This window comes from Rattus norvegicus, chromosome 1 (genome assembly GCF_021556685.1).
Source record: "Rattus norvegicus strain SHRSP/BbbUtx chromosome 1, alternate assembly SHRSP_T2T, whole genome shotgun sequence".
NCBI lineage: Eukaryota > Metazoa > Chordata > Mammalia > Rodentia > Muridae > Rattus > Rattus norvegicus.
Window position 1 is genome coordinate 47,122,239 of NC_141534.1, and position 9,938 is coordinate 47,132,176.

General features: G+C 43.7%; 1 long non-coding RNA gene across 3 annotated transcripts in view; it reads right to left on the reverse strand.

The window, feature by feature from the left end:
* The window catches only part of LOC102548198 (uncharacterized), a 45,471-nt gene extending 35,796 nt beyond the window's left edge, over positions 1-9,675 (reverse strand). The window contains exon 1 of one of the 3 annotated variants that reach the window (XR_015645309.1): positions 9,356-9,675. This is a non-coding gene — a long non-coding RNA (uncharacterized LOC102548198). The remainder of the gene's footprint in view (positions 1-9,355) is intronic. The other 2 variants (XR_015645320.1, XR_015645300.1) reach the window with 2 other exon arrangements.
* Positions 9,676-9,938: the final 263 nt, after the last annotated feature.

The following is a 9,938-nucleotide window of genomic DNA, read 5'->3' on the forward strand; positions in this document are numbered from 1 at the left end:
TATTTCTGCCCCCTAGACTTAGCAAGAGGGAAGATCAGACACAGAGAACCACGGTGTACTGGACAGAGACCTGTGTTGAGGTAGGCAGATATTGGAGTTCACTGCCCAAGATCCACACCGTGGAAAGAAGAGAAGCAGCTCTTTGGCCTACACACACATACCATAGCACGTGAGTACACACGTGTGCATGGAAGGAGAGAGGGGGGAGGGGTAAAAATAAATAAAAAAAATAATTTTTTAAAAGTTCTGGGAAGGTCAGTTACGGGGGACTCCAGGCTTGTAAGGGTTTATTCCCTCAAATTCTCGCAGTAAATATTAGGGGGAAACTCCGTATGCTTTGAGAAGTGGGCAATGAGCCCTTTTAAAGTATCCCAGAGCTTTGGGTTTCTGCACTCCCACGAGAAAGAAAGAAATGACCCAGTATCCCATGCTGGCCAGCCTACCCCACTGGGGGTGAGGGACAGACTTAGAAGCACTTGGAAGTTTCAGGGGCCAGCTTAACAGGCTCAGGAAAAAAATGAAAATATGCTCACAGAACTGTAGGAGTCCTGTCCTCTCCAATGTCCCAACCCTACCTCGCTAAAGACCTGTTTACCTAACCACAAGGCATACAGGAGAACCCAGTTGGAAGACTTGAAGTACCAGAGCCTGATACTGATGCAGGATTGTGAGGGAATTCAAAACAACCATGACTAATTCTTCGCTATTGGTTAACTTCTACATCCATCCCAAAATTCATGTCCAACAGTATGGGTATGTGAAGCCTAATGGGAGGTGCTGGGTTCACAGGGTGGGGGCGCGCTGTGCCCCTGAATGAATGAATGCAATGACTGGGACTGCAGACAATGTTCACTTTCATGCAGCTTCTGCCATGTGAAGCAGCCATCAGGCCTCACCTGATCCTTGTGCCTGAACCTTAGACTTGCCAGCTTTCAAGCCTGTGAGAGATTCAATGTCGATTCTTTATAAATTATTCAGTCTCGGGTATCCTGTGATAGCCATGCAAAAAGGACTCACCTGCGTGTCAAGGGCCATAATGAGTAAAAAGTAGGCAGCTTTTAAGAACAGGTGGGCAGGGTAAGCAGAGTGGGGGCAGCAGCTCAGAAACACCACGAAAGAGGGAGGCAGGTTCCTTAGGCGACTAGACACAGAATTTCTGACCTAGAGACGGTTTTAACCAGAGCTTCCAAAGCAGAAAGTCAAAAAGGGAAAAAAAAAAAAAACAAAAAACAAAAAAAAACCCCAGTGGCATGATGTGTTTATGAATAAAATACCAAAACAACAACAACAACATCAACAATGACAGCAGCAACAACAAGGACAAATGCTTTGTATACAATGGGGATGCCAGAGGATAAAGAGAAAGGGGCGGGGCCAAAAATTAGTGAGAGCTGTGGCCTGTGCACTTCCCAAATGAACACTCAATACCAAACCACAGATCGATGGAGGACCTTGAAGAAAACCAAGAAGGGTGGCTACAGTTTGGCTGAATGTCCCCAAATGAGGCCTGGTCTCCACACCGGTGCCATTACGAGTTGGTGGGATCTTTGGAAGGTGGGGTCAGGTTGGTGGTTATTAGATCATTCAAAGTGTGCTCTCAAATCAGTTGGGACCTGGTCCCTGTTTCTCTTTGTTTTTTTTTGGCTCAGGACGCTCTGAGACAGGCTCGATGACACTATCCACTGCCTTCTTCAGGGCCCAAAGTCGACCTTGCCCGAGAACCTTCAGAACGCTGAGCTATTAAACACAAACTATTGTTAAGTACTTTTGTTTCTGTGAGTCACTCGTCTTGTACGTTGCCCTGAGGTAACTTTAAACTGACTGGTAAAAGAGGCTTTTTTATAAAATTCCTCAACATGCATTTATAATATTCAAACTATAGATAAAGCAAAGAAAAAAATATAGACAGAAGCCAGATTTAAAAAAAAAAAAAAAAGAAACTTTATATGCTGAGAAGCAAGGATAGATTTCACAATTTTATTTGTGCGAGAAGAGAGGAGAATGAAGTATCTACAGTGTTGAGAGATGAGAAGGCCAGGCCAGAGTGGCATGCCCTGAGAAACTGCCCTGCAGACGTGAGGGGGAAATGAGACCTTCCCAGGCCAGCAGACACTGAGAGGCTGATGGCCAACACAGGAGTCTCCAAGGAATAATGCTCAGAGAATTCTACTCAGAAAGAGAAGGGAGGGGAGAAAAAATATGGAACATAAAACTCCAATATGAAAAGAACATCAGACAAGAAATGATATGATTTTTTTTATTCCTATATAAAATTATCTAAGCTAGGTAAAAAGATAATAACATATTTGAGTACATATAAAATCACATTGCACTCCATGTATCTAGAAAAAAATACCATAAGACAGGATCCATGGCCTGGGAGGGAGGAACTGTGGCTACTTTGTTATTTTGAGGGACTCAAGCTATCTGGGGTAGTTTGATGGGCTCTAACTAGACAGTGGACTCAGGTGTGGTATAAATATGTATTGTATATTCTGGGACAACCACTAAAACCGTTTAAGATACAACTGATCCAGCATAAAGCAAAAGAACCTAATGAAATAAAATACTCAGCAAAACCACAAGAGAGAAATTTGGAAGGAAAAGGTCAGAACAGTGGTTAGGAGCGCATGTTGCTCTTACAAAGGACTCAAGTTTGGTTCCCAGGCCCCACGTTGGGTGGCTCACAACCTCCTCTAAGTAGAGCTGCAAAAAACCCCAGGAATCCCATGTTCTCTTCTGACCTCTGCAAGCACCTGCTCTCACACATATACACATACACACCTACACACATGCAGGCATACACGCGCGCGTGCGCGCACATACACATATACACACCTGCACATGCATACATATGTATATATGTATGTATATATGTGTGTATACATATGTGTATATGTGTATATGTCTGTGCATTTGTGTATAATTAAAGTTTAAAACAAAGCTAAGAATGACAAACAAAAATCAACAAGTGACCTATGTCACACTGACTAAAGCGACAATAACTTTCAAAGATCAGGAGTCTAAATACAGCAATTTAAAGAAAAAGTGTCAGGACATTTAAAAAACTCACATGTCATTCACATGAAATACACATCGAGGATAAAGCTACACACAGATTAGAGGTAAAGGGATGGAGAGAAGATGTCCCAGACTAACGGGAGTGCAATGTGAAGCTGTTGATTTCACACAGAACAACGTCCAGAGCAGTGACCATGGGGGAAGCAGAAACTCAATGAAGGAGTCAATACCCGGGAAAAAAAATAAGCGTTTTTAATGTGCATGGCATGGATCGAGTGCACCAAAGCATGCAAGGCCAAAACTGCTTTATCTGTAAGGACAAATGAAAGAATCTACCTTTGACATGGGGACATCAATTCTCCTTGGTTACAAGTGGGGGGAGGGGGTGTCCAGAAAATGAGCAAAGACATAGTTTAACTCAGCAGCACCATTGTTCAACAAACCATTGATTGATCAACCACTTTCTGTTTAGCCAGTAACAGCAGAGTAAACACTGATCTTGTGTCTACGAAGAGGGTTCACAGACCACACCCTGTGCCGTGAAACACACACGAACAGAGTGAAACAGCATACAACCAGTCTAGGCATCAGGACAGAGGGAGAACTGGAGATTTCAAAGTGCTTAGAGAGCAAATTAATTATCCAAGAATAAAAAGATAAGCCAGAAGGAGATCCAAGGAGTATGCAGCGAATGCTAATTGAACTGGGTGAGTTTGTTTTGCTTTGTTTTTTAATGAGGATGTAAGGTTGGGTCAGTGGAGAACAGGTCAGATTTGGGAGGACTTCCAGGTAGAGGTGAGGGTGATCAACATACAGTGTATGAAATTCCCAAAAACATATATGATATGCATTTACACACACCTTTAATCCCTTTAATCCCAGCACCCAGGAGGCAGAGGCAGAGGCAGAGGCAGAGGCAGAGGCAGAGGCAGAGGCAGAGGCAGAGGCAGAGGCAGAGGCAGAGGCAGAGGCAGAGGCAGAGGCAGAGGCAGAGGCAGAGGCAGAGGCAGAGGCAGAGGCAGAGGCAGAGGCAGAGGCAGAGGCAGAGGCAGAGGGATCTCTGAGTTTGGGGTCTAACTAGTTTACAGAGTGAGTTGTAGGAAAGGAAGGGCTACACAGAGTTCTATCTCAACAGCTGTGTGTGTGTAGCAAGTCTCAAACTTTTAAATTATTACATTTGTTTACTTTGTATGGGGGCATGTGCATGCCACACAGTATGTGAGGAGATCAGAGGACAACTTGTGGGAATTAGTTCTCTTCTTCCATGTGGGACCTGGGACTTGATCTCAGGTCGTCAGGCTTGATAGCGAGCACCCTTACTGGTGAATCAACTCACTGGCCTCGAGTCTCACAATGTTTTAAGCATTTTTAAACACAAACACATTTGATCAAAACTTATGAGATGAGGCTGAAGCAGTGCTTAAAATGAGAGGCAGAGACCTAGCAAATTCATTAGGAAAGAATGACTCAAGCAATGAGGGCCTTGCTGTGAAGTCTTTGGGGGTGCTATCTGCACTCTGTGGGGTGCGTAATTGGAAAACACTCCTAGGAAACCTGCATTGTTCTGAGTCAAGTTAACCTGTGTGTGCTACAGTGATTTATAGAGCCCATGGAGTAGGGTGGAGAAAAGGAGACGAGATGTGGTCAGGACTCGAATGATTACATAGGAGAACCGTGGTGATCCACATTGATATGGAGAACTGACACATGTTCAGCAAAATGTAAGAACTTTCAAAAACTAAATGAAATCTATAGTAGAGAAATAAGTAATATATCCTAAAAACAGAGATCCATTAAACAAATAGAAATCAACAGAACAAATTAATTGATACGAACTTGTTGTATGTAGAGATTAATAAAGTTTTAAATGCCTCTAGCCAGACTATGATAAAAGGAGAAAAGACACAAATTATTAATATTGAGGACGTAAGGGAACACTGCTATCAATTTCATAAACACTAAAAGGATCAGTGCACACAAATGCACAGCAAGCATTTGCCTGATGAGCTATGTCCTCAACCTTATTCCTGTAGCCCAGGCTAGTCCAACCTCTTTTCCTATTGTAGCCAAGGCTGGCCCAAGCTCTCCTCCAATTGTATCCCAGGCTGGTCTCAAAACCAAGATCCTCCTTCCTCGGCCTCCTGAGTGCTGGTAATCTCTTATGAAGTTGAATATACTCCTATCAAATGATCCAAGAATTATGATCCTTACAATTTACTCGAATTAGTTGAAAATCCATGTCTCCATGAAATAAAGTCTGTGCAAAGATTTAACATTTTGAAAGCTGGAAGCAATGGAAAATCCTCCAGAAAGAAACAAAGAAAGGTTTTGTGAGCAGGAAATAAGTATGTCTGTGGAGTGTCCAGCCAATGGGATATTATGCTAAGATACAGAGTGCTAAACACTAAGTGAACAGATGTGGCATGAAATATCTGTATACCTTGTGGTTCCAAGGGGACAGCACCACAGAGAAGCGTTAACTTTGGAGGCAGGGACTAGGTTCCTGGGATAGAGGGCTAATATCCAATATATACAAAGAACTCAAGAAGTTAGACTCCAGAGAATCAAATAACCCTATTAGAAAATGGTCTACAGAGCTAAACAAAGACGTCTCAGCTGAAGAATATTGAATGGCTAAGAAGCACCTAGAGAACAGTTCAACATCCTTAGTCATCAGGGAAATGCAAATCAAAACAACCCTGAGATTCTACTTCACATAAGTCAGAATGGCTAAGATCAAAAACTCAGGTGACAGCAGATGCTGGCGAGGATGTGGAGAAAGAGGAACACTCCTCCATTGCTGGTAGGATTGCAGACTGGTATAACCACTGTGGAAATCAGTCTGGAGGTTTCTCAGAAAGTTGGACATAGTACTACCTGAGGACCCAGTTATGCCCTCCTGGGCATATACCCAAATGATGCTCTAACGTATAACAAGGACACAGGTTCCACTATGTTCATAGCAGCCTTATTTATAATAGCAGAAACTGGAAAGAACCCAGATGCTCTTCAACAGAGGAATGGATACAGAAAATGTGGTACATCTACACAATGAAGTACTACTCAGCTATTAAAAACAATGGCTTCATGAAATTCTTAGGCAAATGAATGGAACTAGAAAATATCATCCTGAGTGAGGTAACCCAATCATAAAAGAACATACATGGTATGCACTTACTGATAAGTGGATGTTAGCCCCAAAGCTCGGAATAGACAAGGTACAATTCACAGACTACATGAAACTCAAGAAGAAGGAAAACCAAAGTGTGGATGCTTCAGTCCTTCTTAGAAGGGGTAACAAAATACCCACAGGAGAAAATACAGGGACAATGGGTGGAGCAGAAACTGAAGGAAAGAGACTGCCCCACCTGAAGATACAGCCCAAATACATACAGCCACCAAACCCAGACAATATTGCTGATGCCAAGAAGTGCATGCTGACAGGAGACTGATATAACTGTCTCCTGAGAGGCTCTGCCAGAGGCTGACAAATACAGAGGTGGATGCTTGCAGCCAACCATTGAGCTGAGAATGGGGTGCCCAACGAGGCAGTTAGAGAAAGAATTGAAGGAGCTGAAGGGATTTGCAACCCCATAAGAACAACAATATCAACTAACCAGAGCTCCTGGGGACTAAACCACCATTCCAAGGGTACACAGGATGGACCTATGGCTCTAGCGGCATATGTAGCAGAGGATAGCCTTGTCAGGCATCAGTGGGAAGAGAGGTCCTTGGTCCTGTCACAGCTTGATTCCCCAATGTAGGGGGATGTCAGAAAGGGAATGGGTGAGTGAGGGAGGGAGCACCCTCATAGAAGCAGGGAGGGGGGATGGGATAGTTTCCTGGAAGGGAAACCGGGAAAGGGGATAACATTTAAAATGTAAGTTAAAAAAGTCCATTAAAGGTGAAAAAAGACTTTCTTCTAGAAAGAGAGAGAGAGAGAGAGAGAGAGAGAGAGAGAGAGAGTGAGAGAGAGTGTCAGGCGAGCCCAGAGGGTCTTTAAAGCAATGAAGATCGTTTTGTAATACTAGAACTATGATGATATATCATTGCACATTTGCTGAAAATTGCAGGACGCACACCAACATACAGCCTGATATAAATGATGCAGTTGAGAGCCGAGGTCTGCAGCAGACTCTAGAAACGAGGGTTTGGCCTGAGGGACGCCGGCCGTCTGTGGGAAGGAAAAGATACCTCTGAACCTGCCTCTTGGTGGTTTTGCTAGGAACTTAAAACTGTTCTGAAATTTTGATCAGATTTAAAATGTTTGTGTTAATAACAGATGTTTTTCTCTTTTTCGGAAAAGAAAAATACTTCCTGGCGAACAGTGTGCTCCTTTTGCTCCTTCGTGGTTCTTCAGGAAAACACTCGGTGTTCTCCCTAGGGCTGCCTCAACTGAGTACCACCGGGTGGGTGAATTCTAGAAGAGACTGGGTAACTTGATTCTGAAGGCCAGAAACATCAAGATTTAAACTGTACTTTAAGGTGGCTTATTTTGAGGTTTCCAAGGAAAATGGTGCCCCCAGTCTGTCCCCAGCTTCTGGTGATGCAATGGTGACCTTTGACCTTCCACTAGCCACTTTGATATTCTCCCTGAGTATATGTCATCCCTGAGCCCCCCCCCCCCGCCCCCATCATCCAAGCTTTGCTTTGGATGGGAGCACTCACTCATCACACTGGATCGGGGGCACACATTATATAACCAAAGATCTGAAACAACCCATCATCCAAATATCGGGTACACCTTCTCCAGCACCCGGTATGAGGACAAATAAGGACAAATCACAGCACATCGCTAATCTTGTGATGCTGTGGATGGTGTGCTGGGAACTCAGAATATGTCCAAGCTTTTGAGAACACACAAAGATGCCGCCTAGCCATAGTAACAGCACAATGCATGCAGGGGAGACGCTGGAGGTGCTGGAGAGACTGTACTCTCTGAATGCCGGGTCGGGATAGACTGCTGCTGGTTTGAAATAATCCACTCAAGAGTGGAGCATTGCACAGAGGAAGCCTCCTGGAATGGTAAGGGTTCTGCAGAGATATTCTGCTGGGAGGAAATGAACCCATCAGAGAGAATGAACCCAGCACCTGCCCAGAAAGCCCGGCGCTTCCCTTTGAGTGTCTCTGAGATCCCCAAGAGCCATGAAGAAGGGCTCTGTAAGGGATTAGAGCAGCAGATAGGCTGGAAATATCAAGAGTGAAAACATATCCCGTTGAATCCATGTAATGAATGTGGGCTTCGGAAGGTTTTGGAATGAATCAATCATTCCGCAACAGAAGTAAGAAGGTAACTTTGAGAGAGGGAATCCCAGCAGTGGTGGAGTGGCCTCGCTGAGAGGAAATCCTATCATTGGGCAAGCCTGCACTGAGCCCCGCCCGTACACAAGAGACTCTGACAAATAGACCAGTTCTTTGCCACTGTGCCTGATGTACCCATTCCTAGAAAGAGCTACAGCTGGGACCCAGACCCGAGGAACCTAGGAAACTAGGCGGCTGGCAGCAACTACCCTCTGATGCTGTTTTCCTTCATAGATTCTTCCTACATCTTCCTTGCGGAACCCTTCAAACATGATTTAACCACAGTCTCTGACAAACTGCCCTGTCCCATGTCCGGTCAGCTTGGGGGATAGGGGGTGGCGGAAGACTGCAAGTCCACGTAACTCAGAACCACATCCTCTACTCCCTCACTCCCACCCCACCCAACCCCATCCCTGAGCCGCTGGAGACACGGGCTTGGGAGGAGGGGAAAAAACAAATGCAATTAAGAAAAATTGTATCGCTCAAATTTCCAATTACATAAATCAATGATATTGTCTTCGATACTGTGCCGCCTGCTGTGTATCACACAGATGTATAGGCTTCAGGATTGATAGGGCAGCTCCCGTCCCTATTACGTCAGCAGGTTCTGTGTCTCTTGGTGTCAGCAAAATAAATAAATAAATAAATAAATAAATAAATAAATAAATAAATACGGTTGCTTTTACATTCAAGATAAAATCACATTGTGTTTTCAAAGCACATGCCATCTCAAAAAAATTGTGCTTAGGCAGGGTTTTTTATATAAATAATTCTCCACTGGGCCATCTATCTGAGGCTGCATTTTTCTTTCTCCCTCTTTTAGTTATTTATTTATTTATTTATTTATTTATTTATTTATTCATTACGTTGGCTTAGTGTGTTCTCCTCCCCCCCCCTTTATTTTTTAAATAAAAGGAAAAACCTTAGGAGCTCATCTCTAATAGGTTTAAGAAGGGCATTTTCTGATAGATAACATTCCTAAGTGATTATATTTTATTGTCTAAGCTTTTGAGTCTATAATCATAAAGCTTACCTCCTTAACTGTCATCAGCATGCACGTCCAGACTGTAGAGTGTTCAAAGGTGCTGTGATAACTCCTTAGCTTTCTCTCCTTTTATGTGTTCTTGACAATTTTTTTCCTAAGAATTTATTTTTATTTCTGTCTGTGTGTACAGCCGTGTCTGTGTGTACAGCCGTGTCTGTGCTGCGTGAGACAGGAGTACATGGGTGTCTGTGGAGATGCAGAAGAGGACATCAGATCCCCGAGAGCCATCGGCAGCTCTGAGTCACCCGGGGTGGGTGCTGGGCACTGGGAGTCATCTGATGTGGGTGCTGGAACTGAGCCTCATTCCTCTGTGAGAAAAGCAAGTGCATTTAACTGCAGAGCCCTCTTTCCAACCCCTCTGCAATACCCTTCTTATTCTCCTTAAAATTTTTGATTTTCTTGGAACCAGAGAGTTTTACATTTGGATTCCTAGTTATATTTTTGACTAATGCTATTGGCCAAAGCTTGACTAACTCAGAAAATTATGTAACTCTGGCTGGAGATGTGGCTTCATTTGGGCTCTGTGCAAACAACAGGAACTGAGTTTAGATCCCCTGAGCCCATATTTAAA